The 18,644-nt window shown below is 46.9% G+C and overlaps 1 protein-coding gene across 9 annotated transcripts in view; it reads left to right on the top strand.

Annotated features, from left to right (window-relative positions):
* cep350 (centrosomal protein 350) overlaps positions 1–18,644 on the top strand; it is a 206,232-nt gene that overhangs the window by 20,811 nt on the left and 166,777 nt on the right. The gene's annotated exons all lie outside the window — the stretch shown is intronic.

Genomic DNA, 18,644 nt, shown 5'->3' with positions numbered 1-18,644 from the left:
TTGAAGACAGTCAAGGGGCAGATTGGCCAACTTGTGTTTGTGTATCTCGGTCTCAAAGAACTGTAGACACAATCATACAGTTTAGGATATTGTTTTTTGGCTCTGCAGAGTGCAGTGTTTTTCAGTAAAACTTCCTTTTCCTGTCAGCATACATGTTTCTATGGGCCAAAATTTGCTCCCTGTGTCTAATGGGGATCATTATGAGATGCCTCGCTCCAGTTAGATCGGGCCAATATTGTGTAGCAATGTTTCCTGTTGTACTGTAAACTTACCTGTTAGAAAAAAATTGTTTCTCATCCATCCATGTGAGTCTGGACAGTGAGTAATAGCAGAATATTTGATCGTAGCCATCGCAATTGAGTGGATTAAAACAGAAAATGCTGGAAAACTCAGCAGCCCTGTGGAGAGAGAATTAGAGTTAACTTTTCAAGTCTGTATGACTCTTCAGAGCTGCCAGACTTGCTGAGTTTTTCCACCATTTTCTGTTTTATTTCAGATTTTCAGCATCTGTAGTATTTCGCTTTTATACATTAGAGTGGATATTTGTCTTCCTTGGATGAATTGCTTTGTACTCTGAGCCACACAGACCAGTGCTACATGAGTCTTGATTCCTGCCCATTCTGCATTCCAACCATTATTTTGTAAATTGAGTTTGTGTCTTTATATGCCCTGTTTGTGAGCATGTGGGTAATGATCAGGAATGCAGCCCTGTTGTGATTTCTCTTTTCCTCTCTCCTCCTCTGACCATCATCGCCCCCTGACGAGGGATGTAGGCAGGGTGAGTTTGAGGCTGGTGGTGGATGTGATCCTGCTGAAGAGTTCTATTTAGGACTATAAAACACATTAAACAAATGCTGCAGGAAGGGATCATTAAAGATGATAATTCTGAAGTATGTGGCAGGACCTCCTATTTCTTCTGTCTCCATTTAGTTTGAGAGTCTTGGGCAGCTGCTATCAGACTTATTCAATTTCATTTGCATAGATTAAGACATTGTGATGGTGAGGCTTCTCCTTAGCATGGTTAGATGGTAATGTAAAAGAGCAAGTTGCATAATCTCCCATTGAGCACTCCTTTGCTGGAGTGTTGTTGTTTTTAATGACTGATAACTGGCAACTGCTGGGAAAGATCTGTCAGCAGTGCTGTTTAACCACTAAGTACACAGTCTAATTTTAAACGATTAAAAAATGAGGCATATATTTTTATTATATGACAAGGTATTAAACCATTGGTTGGTAAAGGGTCTGTTAACTGGTTTTGAAATGTCTCTACCAGCTAGCTTCCTTGGATGAATTGCTTTGTACTCTGAGCCACACAGACAAGTGCTACCTTAGTCTTGATTCCTGCCCATTCTGCATTAGCCCAAGTCAAATGGATCAGTGATGACACACTGAAATAGCTCTCTTTCTCTGAGCTAGGCGTGGAGGACAATGTCAGCTAGGTTGTCCCTCCTGATAACTATTGGAAAATGCTGCGAGGAAATGATTGTAAATGTCTGATTAGGATGATTTGAGGGCAGCGGCTATCAGATAGCTTCATACCCTTCACTCTGGGCCCGTAACAAGAGGTTACTTGGATGAGATACTGGGGGTGGGAGGATGTATTTGCTGCTGGTGTTCATTTGTAAGAAGTCTCACAACACCAGGTTAAAGTCCAACAGGTTTATTTGGTAGCAAATACCATAAGCTTTCGGAGCGCTGCCCCTTCGTCAGATGGAGTGGTTATCTGTTCTCAAACAGTGCAAACAGACACACAAATCAAATTACAGAATACTGATTAGAATGCAAATCTCTACAGCCAGCCAGGTCTTAAATGTACAGACAATGTGGGTGGAGGGAGCATTCAACACAGGTTAAAGAGATGTGTATTGTCTCCAGACAGAACAGCCAGTGAAATTCTGCAAGCCAAGGAGGCAAGCTGTGGGGGTTACTGATAATGTGACATAAATCCAACATCCCGGTTTCGGCCGTCCTCATGTGTGCGGAACTTGGCTATCAGTTTCAGCTCAGCGACTCTGCGCTGTCGTGTGTCGTGAAGGCCGCCTTGGAGAACGCTTACCTGAAGATCCAAGGCTGAATGCCCGTGACTGCTGAAGTGGTGTTCATTTGGCCATAACCAAGCTCTGCTAATACTGTAAGAGTGGAAATAAAATAACAATTACTTGGTCAAGCATGTTTGTGTGCATGCCACCTTCCCTTTCATACACATTGCAATTGATAAGGTCAGCATTGCATGACTTCATAGCATCTAACATTCAGACAGTTTCAGCAGTAATTAATGTAAATAAGCTGTGCAGCTACAGATTTTAGGTACCTGAAGAGTTGATGCTCCAACTAGAGCCACCCCTGGTAAAGCTGCCTCCTTCCGAAACTTCAGAAAAATAATTACAACTATTGAAGTTATAACTGAGATTAGAAAGTTCCAGAAGTGACTACATCTGTGGAGACTGACTTATTGAGTGTTCCAACGCTACTCAACTTTCAAGAGACTTCTGTAAACTTATTCATCACAATTAGTCGCACTTGATTTTCCTGCCCAAACCCTTTAGGGTTATGCTCAATCCTTTGAACACTGTTCACATTCATTCTAATGCTCCCTGCCACTTTCGTCAAAAGCTTGTATTGTACAATTACTGCAAAGAAGATTGCAAGCTTCCATCCCAATTTACTTCTAGGTCTGTTGGATTTGGAATTAGTCACCTTCGAATTCAAATATTGTTAAGCTTCATCCTGCTGAGAAATCTGAATGTGGAAATGCCGGCGTTGGACTGGGGTAAACACAGTTAGAAGTCTCACAACACCAGGTTAAAGTCCAACAGGTTTATTTGGTAGCAAAAGCCACTAGCTTTCAGAGCGCTGCCCTTCGTCAGGTAATTGGGAGTTCTGTTCACAAACAGGGCATATAAAGACACAAACTCAATTTACAAAGTAATGGTTGGAATGCAAGTCTTTACAGGTAAACAAGTCTTAAAGGTACAGACAATGTGAGTGGAGAGAGGGTTAAACGCAGCTTAAACAGATGTGTATTGTTTCCAGCCAGGACAGTTCGTGAGATTTTGCAAGCCCAGGCAAGTCGTGGGGGTTACAGATAGTGTGACATGAACCCAAGATCCTGGTTCAGGCCATCCTCGTGTGCAGAACTTGGCTATCAGTCTCTGCTCAGTGACTCTGCGTTGTTGTGTGTTGTGAAGGCAGCCTTGGAGAACGCTTACCTGGAGATCAGAGACCGAATGCTCGTGACCGCTGAGGTGTTCCCCAACGGGAAGAGAACGCTCTTGCCTGGTGATTGTCGAGCGATGTTCATTCATCCGTTGTCGTAGCGTCTGCATGATCTCCCCAATGTACCATGCCTTGGGACATCCTTTCCTGCAGCGTATCAGGTAGACAATGTTGGCCGTGTTGCAAGTGTATGTATTGTGTACCTGGTGGATGGTGTTCTCACGTGAGATGATGGCATCCATGTCGATGACCCGGCACATCATGCAGAGGTTGCTGTGGCAGGGTTGTGTGGTGTCGTGGTCACTGTTCTCCTGAAGGCTGGGTAGTTTGCTGTGGACACTGGTCTGTTTTGAGGTTGTGCGGTTGTTTGAAGGCAAGAAGTGGGGTTGTGGGGATGGTCTTGGTGAGATGTTCGTCTTCATCAATGACATGTTGAAGGCTCTGGAGAAGATATCGTAGCTTCTCCGGTCCGGGGAAGTACTGGACGACGAAGGGTCCTCTGTCCACCGTGTCCCGTGTTTGTCTTCTGAGGAGGTCGGTGCAGATTTTCGCTGTGGCGCGTCAGAACTATTGATCGATGAGTCGAACGCCATATCCTTTTCTTATGAGGGCAAGTTTCAGCATCTGGAGGTGTCTGTTGCGATCCCCCTCGCCTGAGCAGATCCTGTGTATACGGAGGGCTTGTCCGTAGGGGATGGCTTCTTTAACATGTTTAGGGTGGAAGTTGGAGAAGTGGAGCATCGTGAGGTTATCCGTGGGCTTGCGGTACAGTGAAGTGCTGAGGTGACCGTCCTTGATAGAGATGCATGTGTCCAAGAATGCAACAGATTCCGGAGAGTAGTCCATGGTGAGTCTGATGGTGGGATGGAACTTGTTGATGTCATCATATAGTTGTTTCAATGATTGTTCACCATGAGTCCAAAGGAAGAAAATGTCATCGATGTATCTAGTGTATTGCATCGGTTGAAGGTCCTGTGCGGTGAAGAAGTCTTGTTCGAACCTGTGCATGAAGATGTTGGCATATTGAGGTGCAAATTTGGTCCCCATGGCTGTTCCGTGTGTCTGGATGAAGAACTGGTTGTTGGTGAAGACATTGTGGTCCAGGATGAAGCGGATGAGTTGTAAAATTGCATCTGGAGACTGGCAGTTGTCGGCGTTGAGCTGAGGCAGTTGGAGCAATGCCATAGTCGTGGGGGATGCTGGTGTAGAGTGCCGAGACATCCATTGTGACGAGGTGTGCCCCTGGTTCAACTGCTCCATGTGTGCTGAGTTTCTGTAGGAAGTCCGTAGTGTCGCAACAAAAGCTGAGGGTTCTTTGTACAATGGGTTTCAGAATGCCCTCGACATAGCCAGAGAGGTTCTCGCACAGGGCCCCATTACCCGATATGATGGGACGGCCGGGTGTGTTTGCCTTGTGAATCTTCGGGAGGCAGTAGAGATCTCCAACGCGGGGAGTACATGGGATGAGAGCACGGAGGGTGCTCTGAAGGTCTGGATCAAAGGTATTGATCAGTCTGTTGAGTTGACGGGTGTGTTCTTTGGTCGGATCTGCGGGTAACTGTCTGTAGTGTTCCCCGTTGTTCAGTTGTTGGTTCACTTCTTTGCAGTAATCCGTTCTGTTCAGTATGACAATGGCCCCTCCTTTGTCTGCTGGTTTGATGACAATGTTGCGGTTGGTCTTGAGAGCGTGGATGGCGTTGCGTTGTGCTTGGGTGATGTTTGGGGCTGTCTTGCGAGTGCGGCTGATGAATATGATGATTTCTGTTTGTGAACAGAACTCCCACTTACCCGACGAAGAAGCTGCGCTCCGAAGGCTAGTGGCTTTTGCTACCAAATAAACCTGTTGGACTTTAACCTGGTGTTGTGAGACTTCTTACTGAGAAATCTGAATACATGGTAGAAGCTACCATGCAATGAGCTCATAATTTAAATGTACTCCAATACTGGTCTTTTGATTTGACTTATTATTGTCACATGTATTAGCATACAGTAAAAAGTATTGTTTCTTGTATGCTATACACAAAGCATACCATACATAGAGAAGGAAAGGAGAGGGTGCCAAGTGTAGTGTTGCAGTCATAGCTAGAGTGTCGAGAAAGATCAACTTAATATGAGGTAGGTCCATTCAAACGTCTGATGGCAGCAGGGAAGAAGCTGTTCTTGAGTTGGTTGGCACGTGACTTCAGACTTCTGTATCTCTTTCCCGACGGAAGAAGGTAGAAGAGAGTATGTCTGGGGTGTGTGGGGTCTTTCCGAGGCAGTGGGAAGCGTAGACAGAGTCAATGGATGGGAGGGTGGGTTTGCGTGATGGACTGGGCTTCGTTCACGACCCTTTGTAGTTTCTTGCGGTCTTGGACAGAGCAGGAGCCATACCAAGCTGTGATGCAACCAGAAAGAATGCTTTCTATGGTGCATCTGTAAAAGTTGGTGAGAGTCGTAGCGGACATGCCAAATTTCATTAGCCTCCTGAGAAAGTAGAGACATTGGTCAATCATTGTACTCATAGTATGTCAGTAGATGTTTTCTCAGAACGGGTACTACTACGCAGTGCAAGATGTCAGGGAGTCCCTTTGACAAGGTTATGCACCCCTCCTAACAATCCAGCCCTTGAAGGCCATGCCTATTTGTGCTTGTGTCTCATTTTTGCTGGTTTGTTTGTAATTTGTGGGCCCAGAGTTTTGGAAGGATCTGTCTCCATGACTCAAAAGCACATCTATTAGTATCAGGGACCTGATCTAAATGCAAGTCAATGAGAATGTGCATTTAAACTTGCTCTATATCCATTTGCACCCAGACACTCAATTACTCCTGCCTGTAGTGGTGTTACTCTCTCCAGATACAGCCATAATTTAGAAGATCAAAATCTCTATTTATATGATTGTGGTGCTTTTAGTTCTAATGGACACACATTTACTAAAATCTGAATGAAAAGTGTTGATAAACTACTCGTGTCAATCTGCATCATGGAATATAGCTCCAACACTCTTAAATGCAAAGTCTCAAATAGAGTTAATGTGAAATTGTGTACTGTAGCAACACCCTAAACAAATGCTGTTTTAAAAGGTGAAAATTTTCATATGGTATTATTTAAAACAGCTTTTAAGCAAATGAATTGAAATTGGCCTGTTATCACCCTCATTCAAATCCATGTTGGTTTGTTTTGTCTTACCAGCGGTGGTTTTGCATGGATGCTACTTCAGACAGAAGGGAGGGCAAATAGATCAAAATCCACCCTCTCACATAAACTGACTAGTTGATCGTTTGTAATCTTCCTTTACCTTAGTAAAGCATGAAGGGGACATTAAAATCTGAACTGCTGGGTGCCACCATCAGAATTTTTCATAGTTTGTGTGTTCGCAATAAAGGATTTGGGAAGGAATTTTTTAAAAATGGAAACAAGGGATTCTTGTGAAGGGGCTTAAGAAAAAGCTACAGACTTTGAAGTGTGTACTTAAGCTAGGTAAGGAGGATTGTTCAAAAATTGCAGCTCACCATTCATGTCAGACAGAGGTACCTTCCACCACCTTGATGCAACAACACTGAAGTTATTGAATAATCATTGTATCAGTTTGTCTATAACTGACTTAGGCACTGGTTTGGGAAACCCCAGGAGTAGAGGGTTTTGGGAATCATAGGTCAAAAATCATATGTTCCTCCTAGCCTGCTACACTTGCCACATCATGTCTCAAATTACTCGTATAATGTCTCAAATAAGTTATTGTCTGCAAGGAATCTAACTTGTATTTGAATGAATTAGTACTAACTATCCACCAGGAAAGCATTGATTGAGCCCTTGTTCTCTGAAATGATGTTTCTTCAGATTAGTACGTATGTACCTCCTGACCCATCCCCACTCATTCCTTTGGCCTCCACTCGCTAAACGTTTCATTGATCTTTCAAGAATATTGGTGAAGTATATGAGGTGTCAATATCCAGTCCAGATTCTAGAAGGGTCTTACTGTTACACCATGATTGTAGCATTAGATTTTGGTAAATGTGGGCATGCTCCTGAACATACACTTGGACCACATATGGGAGTGACTTGTAGCACTCCACCCATGGAGAAATATGAGGCAGAGTTGAAAGTGCTGTGATTACACCATATGTCTACCAATATCTGAAGACAGGTTAAAGTGCCAAGGATTGATCCTTTGACTATATTCAAAGCGTTCACCTGTCTTATCTTTAGAGATGCTGACGGATCTGGTGTGTATGCTCTCTTTCAATTTGATTTTGAGTATTTGTAATGCTTTTTTGAATGTTCAAGAAATGGGTAGATGAAAAGTAAATGGAATGGTCATGTTTGGATTAATTGTGTTGCAAGTACTGTATCTGTATGGTTTGGAAAGATTCTGGAAATAATTAAAATTCATGCAGAGTTTAAGTTGCTAGTTGAGTTAACACATACTTTTTATCTCCCAGTAATGTCTCAAAGAGCTTTAAGCGTGATGAACTACTTTGCAAACACAAAAGGAAATTTGTGCACTGGAAGCTACCACAAGCCATGATGCAATCTGTTTTTGGTGGTGAAGGTTTATGGAGAAATGTAGGCCAGTGCACCACATTAATTCCCTCATCTTCAAATTGTTTTATGGAATATTTAACATCTACCTACATCCCCAGAGCAGGCAGATGGGACAAACGACAATGGTTTTATGGCCATCCTTTGACTTTATAATTCCAGATTTTTATTGTAGTCAAATTTCATTATCTGCCATGGTGGGATTTGAAGTTGGGTCCCCAGAGCATTACCCTGGGTCTCTGGATTACTAGTCCAGTGATAATTCCATTGCGCCACCACCTGCCCTGGCTTGCTCTGTCAGTAAGTTAGATAGAACCATAGAATCTACAATGCAGAAGGGAGCCATTTCGCCCATCGAGCCTGCACCCACAAGAATCCCACACAGGCCCTATCCCTTTTAACTCCACATATTTACTCTCCTAATCCTCTGACACTAAGGGGCAATTTATTATGGCCAGTCAATCTAACCCACACATCTTTGGACTGTGGGAGGAAAGCAGAGCACCTGGAGGAAACCCACGCAGACACTGGGAGAATGTGCAAACTCCGCACAGATAGTCACCCAAGGCCGGAATTGAACCCAGGTCCCTGGCGCTGTGAGGCAGCAGTGCAAACCACTGTGCCACCGTGCCGCCCTCCATTCAAGTTGTGCAGCGATAGCAAATTTAGGAATCTGGGTAATTAATTGCTATGCTCATCTTTGCTCCATTCCCCAGGTGCTGTCTGTGTGAAATTGGGAGTTTTGATGTGTAGAGCAGAAGGGGCATTTGGTGCAGTTGAACAAATCCACCTGTTCCTGAAATTGACCTCTACTGTGATATTTGCTGGTGCATTTATACTGCAGCTGCTGTTTGAGCCTAGTCACTGCAGAATTCAGGAGTGTCTGCACTTTCTCAGCACAAATCTGCTCAAGGCAGACAAGGTATTTATACCACTGGTTAGAACTGCAAGTCTCCTTCCCTGAGGAGAACTCTGCTTGCACTGCTCTTTTTGTATTTAGAGAACACTGTTAGAGTGTCTGCACTTTTTGAACAATGAGTTTGATTCCAGGTAAATTGAAAATATGCCCAGAAGGATGGAGGGTCCCTGAGCATTCTGATGGCCAACCTCTTTGGCCAACCCATGCGAGACTCTACAAATGCATAAAGGGCAAAAGAGTAACAAGGGAGAGAGTAGGGCCTCTTAAGGATCAACAAGGTCATCTGTGTGCGGATCCACGAGATGGGTGAGATCCTAAATGAATATTTCTCATCAGTATTTACGATTGAGAAAAGCATGGATGTTAGGGAACTTGGGGAAATAAATAGTGATGTCTTGAGTATACATATTACAGAGAAGGAGGTGCTGGAAGTCTTAAAGCGCATCAAGGTAGATAAACCCCCGGGACCTGATGAAGTGTATCCCAGGACTTTGTGGGAGGCTAGGGAGGAAATTGTGGGTCCCCTAACAGAGATTTTTGAATCATCGATAGTCTCGGGTGAGGTGCCTGAAGATTGGAGAGTGGCAAATGTTGTGCCTTGGTTTAAAAAGGGCTGCAGGGAAAAGCCTGGGAATTACAGGCCAGTGAGCCTCACATCTGTGGTGGGTAAGTTGTTGGAAGGTATTTTGAGAGATAGGATCTACAGGCATTTAGAGATGCAAGGACTGATTAGGGACAATCAGCATGGCTTTGTGAGTGGAAAATCATGTCTCACAAATTTAATTGAGTTTTTTGAAGGGGTAACCAAGAAGGTAGATGAGGGCAGTGCAGTTGATGTTGTCTACATGGACTTTAGCAAGGCCTTTGACAAGGTACTGCATGGTAGGTTGTTGCATAAAGTTAAATCTCATGGAATCCAAGGTGAGGTATCTAAATGGATACAAAATTTGCTTCTTGACAGAAGCCAGATGGTGGTTGTAGAGGGTTGTTTTTCAAACTGGAGGCCTGTGACCAGCGGTGTGCCTCAGGGATCAGTGCTGGGTCCACTGTTGTTTGTCATTTATATTAATGATTTGGATGAGAATATAGGAGGCATGGTTAGTAAGTTTGCAGATGACACCAAGATTGGTGGCATAGTGGACAGTGAAGAAAGTTATCTCCGATTGCAACGGGATCATGATCAATTGGGCCAGTGGGCTGACGAATGGCAGATGGAGTTTAATTTAGACAAATGTGAGGTGATGCATTTTGGTAGGTTGAACCAGGGCAGGACTTACTCAGTTAATGGTAGGGCGTTGGGGAGAGTTACAGAACAAAGAGATCTAGGGGTACAGGTTCATTGCTCCTTGAAAGTAGAGTCACAGGTGGACAGAGTGGTGAAGAAGGCATTCGGCATGCTTGGTTTCATTGGTCAGAACATGGAATACAGGAGTTGGGACGTCTTGTTGAAGTTGTACAAGACATTGGTAAGGCCATAGGAGGCTGAGGGGTGACCTTAGAGGTCGATAAAATAATGAGGAGCATAGATAAGGTAGATAGTCAATATCTTTTCCCAAGGGTAGGGGAGTCTAAAACTAGAGGGCATAGGTTTAAGGTGACGGGAGAGATACAAAAGTGTCCAGAGGGTCAATTTTTTCTCTCACAGGGTGATGCGTGTCTGGAACAAGCTGCCAGAAGTAGTAGTAGAGGTGGGTACAATTTTGTCTTTGAAAAAGCATTTAGATAGTTACATGGATAAGATGGGTATAGAGGGATATGGGCCAAATGCGGGCAATTGGGATTAGCTTGAGGGTTTAAAAAAAAAGGGCGGCATGGACAAGTTGGGCCAAAGGGCCGGTTTCCATGTTGTAAACATCTATGACTTTCTCCTGAACTGCTTTCACCTGAAACCACCCCCTCCCATTACTGCTCTCATTCCCTTTCCTCCCTCCCAGAGCCAGGATAGCGACCACCTTGTCCTGACTTTTCGCTCCACCAGCACCTGTATTCAAAGGATCATCCTCTGCCATTTCTGCCAATTCCAGCATGATGCCACCACAAAACACATCTTCCCCTCACTCCCCCGTCAACATTCCGCAGGGACCATTCTCTCCGGGATATCGTGGTCCACTCCTCCATTACACCCAGTACCTCACCGCCCTGCCCACGGCACCTTCCCATGTGATCGCAGAGGGTGCAACACCTGCCCGCTTACCCACCTCCCTGCTCACCATCCAAGGGCTCAAACACACTCTTCAGCATGAGCACCTCCTTTAATCTGGTCTATTGCACTCACAGCTCCCAATGCTGTCTACTCGACATCGGAGAGAACAATCGCAGGTTGGATGATGGCTTTGCTGAACACGGTTGATCCGTCCGCAAGCAGGACTCATACCTTTCTGTCTCTTGTCATTTCAACACACCATCCTGCTGTCATGTCCACAGGTCTGTCCTTGGCCTATTGCAATGTAAGAAGTTTAACAACAGCAGGTTAAAGTCCAACAGGTTTATTTGGTAGCAAAAGCCACACAAGCTTTCGAGGCTCTAAGCCCCTTCTTCAGGTGAGTGGGAATTCTGTTCACAAACAGAACTTATAAAGACACAGACTCAATTTACATGAATAATGGTTGGAATGCGAATACTTACAACTAATCCAGTCTTTAAGAAACAAAACAATGGGAGTGGAGAGAGCATCAAGACAGGCTAAAAAGATGTGTATTGTCTCCAGACAAGACAGCCAGTGAAACTCTGCAGGTCCACGCAACTGTGGGAGTTACAAATAGTGTGACATAAACCCAATATCCCGGTTGAGGCCGTCCTTGTGTGTGCGGAACTTGGCTATCAGTTTCTGCTCAGCGACTCTGCGCTGTCGTGTGTCGCGAAGGCCGCCTTGGAGAACGCTTACCCGAATATCAGAGGCCGAATGCCCGTGACCGCTGAAGTGCTCCCCAACAGGAAGAGAACAGTCTTGCCTGGTGATTGTCGAGCGGTGTTCATTCATCCGTTGTCGCAGCGTCTGCATAGTTTCCCCAATGTACCATGCCTCGGGACCGAGGTACATTGGGGAAACTATGCAGACGCTGCGACAACGGATGAATGAACACCGCTCGACAATCACCAGGCAAGACTGTTCTCTTCCTGTTGGGGAGCACTTCAGCGGTCACGGGCATTCGGCCTCTGATATTCGGGTAAGCGTTCACCAAGGCGGCCTTCGCGACACACGACAGCGCAGAGTCGCTGAGCAGAAACTGATAGCCAAGTTCCGCACACACAAGGACGGCCTCAACCGGGATATTGGGTTTATGTCACACTATTTGTAACTCCCACAGTTGCGTGGACCTGCAGAGTTTCACTGGCTGTCTTGACTGGAGACAATACACATCTTTTTAGCCTGTCTTGATGCTCTCTCCACTCCCATTGTTTTGTTTCTTAAAGACTGGATTAGTTGTAAGTATTCGCATTCCAACCATTATTCATGTAAATTGAGTCTGTGTCTTTATAAGTTCTGTTTGTGAACAGAATTCCCACTCACCTGAAGAAGGGGCTTAGAGCCTCGAAAGCTTGTGTGGCTTTTGCTACCAAATAAACCTGTTGGACTTTAACCTGGTGTTGTTAAACTTCTTACTGTGTTTACCCCAGTCCAACGCCGGCATCTCCACATCATGACTATTGCAATGTTCCAGTGAAGCCCAATGCAAACTGAAGGAAGAGCACCTCACCTTCTGATTAGACACTTTACAGCCTTCCGGGCTGAACATTGAGTTCACCACTTCCGAGCATGAACTCTCTTCTCCCACTCTGCCTCATTTTATCTAATTTATTTATATGCCGAAATATTTTTTCATTTCTTCCATCTTTTCATTTTCCACTTTTTAAAAATCTTGCTTTCCATCTTTTTCCCCAAACTATGGATTCCTTATGGTTCTCTTATGGTTCCTTATTATATCCTTATTCTCTCTCATGGTCCCCCCCCCCCCCCCCCCATCCTTGATGTGGAGATGCTGGCATTGGACTGGGGTAAGCACAGTAAGTTCCGCACACATGAGGACGGCCTCAACCGGGATCTTGGGTTCATGTCACACTATCTGTAACCACCACAACTTGCCTGGGCTTGCAAAATCTCATTAACTGTCCTGGCTGGAGACAATACACATCTCTTTAACCTGTGCTTAACCCTCTCTCCACTCACATTGTCTGTACCTTTAAGACTTGATTACCTGTAAAGACTCGCATTCCAACCATTATTTTGTAAATTGAGTTTGTGTCTTTATATGCCCTGTTTGTGAACAGAACTCTCACTCACCTGATGAAGGGGCAGCGCTCCGAAAGCTTGTGGCTTGTGCTACCCAATAAACCTGTTGGACTTTAACCTGGTGTTGTGAGACTTCTTACTGTACGTTTATTCTGCCATTTACACCTTCTGATCTCTTAATGGCTGCTATCAACAACCTCCTTAGCCATGATCAGCAGCATTTACTTCCCTTTGTCTTTTTCTCTAAGTCAATCTTTGTGAATCCCCCTCCCCGCACCAGAACAGTATAGTAAGAAGTCTCACAGCACCAGGTTAAAGACAACAGGTGAATCACCTGATGAAGGAGCAGCGTTCCGAAAGCTCGTGATTCCAAGTAAACCTGTCGGACTTCAACCTGGTGTTATGAGACTTCTTACTGTGCCCACCCCAGTCCAACACTGGCATCTCCACATCATGCATAACAGTATAAATATCACCCTATTTTCTACTGTCTTCAGCTCTGATGAAGGATCACCCAGATTTGAAGCGTGAGCTCTATTCTTTCTCCACAGTTGCTGTCAGACGTGCTAAAATTTCTCATAGCTGCAATTTTCCTGTCCTGATAACACTCTTATAAATCTCCTCTGTGCCCTCTCTAATGCAATTGCATCCTTTTTGTAATGAGATGACAAGAACTGCACACAATATTCATGATGATTTATGCATAACCTCCGGGCTGTATTCCCCAGTTGATAAATTAAAGGATTCCATCGGCCTTCTAAACCACCCTATCAACCTGCCCTGCTACCTTTAGGAATCTGTAGATAGTCATTCCAAGGTCCCGGTATCTTGCTTCAGACTTTGTCACACCACTTGGCCTCAGACCTTTGTGAGTACTTGCCCCAAATGTTTTTTTCTGTTTTAGACTGGATTGTATACTTTCTTCCCCAGTGACGTGGCAAAACTGGGTGTTGATCGTAAAAGAGCACAGTGGATTATCAAATTTTAATGTCGTTTGAATATAGTTTGACTACATTTACTCTTAACATGAAGTCTGTCTACTTTCACTTGCATGAAATAATCTGTCTCTGCAATTGCCACAGCCCATTTGCTCAAACCCTTATCGGTGATCTTTGGCACCAGAAGATTAATCCAGAGAGCGCAGACCACTCTTGCTTCTCCTGTTCGCACGCAGTCTCTGCTGCAGTTCCCCTCCATCCACATGCGTGCTCTCTGCCACGGTTGCCCCTCTGCGCGTGCGCTCTCTGCCACGGTTGCCCCCACCCACGCGCGCCCTCTCTGCCGCAGTTGCCCCCCCCTCCGTGCGTACGCGCTCTCTCCAGCGGTCGCCCATACCTCTGCGCGTGTGCACGTTCCCTGCAGCGGTCGCACCCCCCCTCCATGCGTGCCGCGGTCGCCCCCTCCCTCCGTGCAAGCTGCAGTCGCCCCCCCCTCCGCGCGCGCGCCGCGGTCAACCGCCCCTCCCCGCGCGCGCCGTGGTCAACCGCCCCTCCGCGCGCGCGCCGCGGTCAACCCCCCCTCCGCGTGCGCGCCGCGGTCGCCCCCCCTCCGTGTGCGCACGCCGCGGTCGCCCCCCCCTCCGTGTGCGCACGCCGCGGTCGCCCCCCCTCCGTGTGCGCGCGCCGCGGTCGCCCCCCCTCCGTGTGCGCGCGCCGCGGTCGCCCCCCCTCCGTGTGCGCGCGCCGCGGTCGCCCCCCCTCCGTGTGCGCGCGCCGCGGTCGCCCCCCCCCTCCATGTGCGCACGCCGCGGTCGCCCCCCCCCTCCGTGTGCGCACGCCGCGGTCGCCCCCCCTCCGTGTGCGCACGCCGCGGTCGCCCCCCCTCCGTGTGCGCGCGCCGCGGTCGCCCCCCCTCCGTGTGCGCGCGCCGCGGTCGCCCCCCCCTCCGTGTGCGCGCGCCGCGGTCGACCCCCCTCCGTGTGCGCGCGCCGCGGTCGCCCCCCCTCCGTGCGCTGCGCGCCGCGGTCGCCCCCCCTCCATGCGCGCGCGCCGCGGTCGCCCCCCCCTCCGTGCACGCGCGCCGCGGTCGGCCCCTCCATGCGCGCGCGCCACGGTGGCCCCCCCCCCCCTCCGCGTGAGTGCCGCGGTCGCCCCCCCCGTGTGCGCCGCGGTCGCCCCCCACAGTGCGCGCGCGCTGTGGTCGCCCCCCCCCTCTGCGCGTGCGCAGCGGTCGCCCCACCCCTCCGTGCGCGGTCGCCACGGTTGCCCCACCCCCTCCGTGCGCGCGCGCAGCGGTCGCCCCCCCCTCCGTGCGCGCGCGCTGCGGTCGCCCCCACCCCTCCGTGCGGTCGCCCCCACCCCTCCGTGCGCGCGCGCCGCGGTCGCCCCCACCCGTCCGTGCGCGAGCGCCGCGGTCGCCCCCACCCCTCTGTGCGCGCGCACCGCGGTCGCCCCCCCTCTGTGCGCGCGCACCGCGGTCCCCTCCCCCCTCTGTGCGCGCGCACCGCGGTCACCCCCCTCCGCGTGCCGCGGTCACCCCCCTCCGCGTGCCACGGTCACCCCCCCCCCCCTCCGTGCGTGCGCCGCGGTTGCGTGCTCTCTGCCACGTTCAACCCCCTTCTCTGCGCGGGTATGCTCTCTGCTGTGGACCCCCCCCCCCCTCCCGGCTCGGGCTCGCCTCCACCCCCGGGCTCAGCTGCGGGCCCTTCTCTACCCCTGGGCTCGGCTGCCGGCCCTCCTCCCTGCCCGTGCCGCGGTTAGCACTGTTGCCTCATAGCACCGGGGGCCCGGCTTCATTTCCGAACTTGAGTGACTGTCTGTGTTGAGTCTTCTTGCTCTCCCTGTGTGTGTTTTCTCCGGGTGCTCTGGTTTCCTCCCACAGTCCAAAGATGTGCAGGTTAGGTGGATTGGTCATGCTAAATTGCCCCTTAGTGTCCCAAGATGTGTAGGTTAGGGGGATTAGTGGATTAAACGCATGAGGTTAAAGGGGTAAGGGACTGGGTGGGATACTCTGTTGGACAGTCAGTGCATACTCCATGGGCTGATTGGCCTTCTCCTGCACTGCAGGTTTCCATGATTTTAATTTGCATTGTTAGATGGCTAGCGCAGGGCTGTTGTGCATCACGTTTAATGACGTGCAGCATATACTCGTGAACATGTCAGAGTGCCTCCAAATTCATCCATTCCATCAAAGTGGTTGGCCATTTTTCTATTCAGTTTTAAAACAAACCTCTGTTATCTGCACTGCAATTATTGGCCAAACATTGTAGAACATAGCCTTGTGCCAGATGTCAGTTCTTTCTCAGCTGCTAACTGCAATCTTCTGCTGTGGTACAAGTCAGCTTCATAGCTCGAGGACAGTTTCAAGTCAAATTTTGTATTAAACTTGTCTTTGTTTTTATGCATTTGTTGTACCTGACTGAAATCTGGGGGCACTCATTTATCTGCCATTTACCAAGGGTGGCTAATGGAGATTTTACTTGTCTAATTCTCTAGCTTTCACCATTTAAGGAGAGCTGACATGACACTGCTGTAAATTCTCGTGGGTTGGTCATTTGATGCCAGTGTGTAAATTGGACTTTGTGCAGGTTGCAGCTGCAGTAACATGTCTGTTGTGACTTTCTGCCACCTGCTGTCATTTATTTATCAGACTCCCTGTTTAGCGATGTACTCCTGACATTGGGAAACAGCCTCAACCAGATTTGCAAACGTGACTGTGCAAACAAATGTGGCTGTGTGCATTTATTGCTCAGTTGTACTGAATAAACTGTGTAATGTAAAGGGGGAATGCATTTGACACCAAGTGAATTGCTGCATTTACGAAAGGGGTTCTGTAATGTAAAAAGGAGTAAATCATGGAGTCATTCCATTAACTTCAGTAGAGGACTATTAACATTTAATTTACATAAATGAGTCATTTAGATTGCTGTAAGGAACAGCCATTTGAGTTATAATGTAAGAGTGAGAAAGTGGGACTTGGGCCAATTGTGGGCAGATTAAAAGGTGTTTAATGAGTGTTAAGGTCTTAGTAAAATAACCAGAGAGCTAATAATTTTTTTATACAACTTCATCTCATAATGTCAGAATGACATCTGTGCACGAGACTATGGTGCACTGATCTCAAGTTTTAAGCAGGATCCAACACAGTGTACCTTTACTGATGCTGGCTTTCTTATCTTAGGGCTTGTTCACTTTAAACTGTCTGGAACACAGTATGTCTGTGTTGGAAAGCTCAAATGCTAAAATTGATTCTGGTGTGTGACACTGTCTATAGGTTCAATGAAAATCTTCTCTATAGTCTTTCTCTATAGTGAAATACTTCGTACTTCTGCAAAGCAAGAAATAATTTATGGCCAAAGCACTTCACAGCCAATAATGTACTTTTGAAGTGTGGTCACTGTTGTAATGTGCTTCAGATTGAGATGGATGCCACTTCTGTGGGTGTCTTGCAGCTCTGTGATTTATTTGCAGTGTGAATGAAGGAATGTGGTGGGCAGGCATTGTTTCACTGCAATAAGAGCTACAGGATCACTTTAATCTTGTTAAACTGGTTTAAGTCACGTCAGCAGGAGGATTGTGGGGTATTGACACAGCAATGAACATATTGGCTGTCAGTTTAATGCACTGTACACATTCTCCACCTTTCTTGGAAATGCTAGGAGTGACCTCACCTTCAAACCCACTTAAACACGTGGAACTGAGTTTATTTTCAGGAACAGCAAAGGTCAAAATACCTAAGTGGTTACATGTTCCATAATACAGCCAGTGATAAGAACTTGCTCACACACAACAGAAAATGCTGGAAAATCTCAGCAGGTCTGAGCATCTGTGAAAAGCGAATAGAGCCAACGTTTCGAATCTGGATGACCCTTCGTCAGAGGTTCGTCAGCTCTGTCAGATTTCTGTTTTTGTTTCGGATTCCGGCATCCGCAGTATTTTGGTTTTATAAGAAATTACTCACTGGAAAACACAAAAGTGTACATTTTTAGAATTTAGTCCGGTTATTGGAGGAGGAATATCCTTTCTTGTATTTTAGGCAGGGTAATTTAATGCCTTGTTGTAACTTGACCTGATTTGGTCAGAGTGATGACATGTGTTCTTTTTACCAGAGCAACCTTTGAGCAGTTTTGAATCATCAGTACTGCAAAATGATCTTCAAGATAAGATGAGAATTTATATGGAGACTTATATAGAGACTTGGATAAGGCTTAGAGCATTCTGAACACATCATTTCTGAATAATTATCTTGAAGCCCATATTCTTCTCTGCAGGCGAATGGTTGGGTCAGGAACAAGTCGGGTTACCCCTTTGGCAAGGTCCATGGTAATACATTGTACTATGTGATGGAATCAGATAACATTGGATGCTTCATTACAGTATTTTTTGTTTCAAAGTTGCATATACAATGTTTGATCAGTCTTCCAGAGAGTTAAGTAGGTGAACATCTGTTTTCTCCCACACTGCTGCCTTTGTCCATTTGTGGTATGGTTGGGCGAGAAGGGAATCATGTTGCATATACCTGCTACAAAGTGTAAACTACAGTGTATCTTCTGTAATTGTTAAGTGGGGGAAAAACGATTAACTGATGGCCACCGCATATTGACCAGTGAGAGACCACTAATAACACCTGTAGAACAGGTGATGAGTCACCTGTATTACATTGCAGCAGTTTTGAGTTTTGTGCTCCTTGTGCAGATGTGCTTAGGCCAGAGAAATAGCACAAGTTGTATAGGGCAAAGTCTCCTCTATTCTGCTGTGGTAATATGCCTTTCATTTTCCACACTGTTGCTGCGTTTTTGAGACTTGTGATTTAGTGAT

This window comes from Mustelus asterias, chromosome 8, assembly GCF_964213995.1.
Source record: "Mustelus asterias chromosome 8, sMusAst1.hap1.1, whole genome shotgun sequence".
Taxonomy (NCBI): domain Eukaryota; kingdom Metazoa; phylum Chordata; class Chondrichthyes; order Carcharhiniformes; family Triakidae; genus Mustelus; species Mustelus asterias.
The sequence above is the reverse complement of the archived record's forward strand: the minus strand, read 5'-3'. Positions and strand labels throughout refer to the sequence as shown.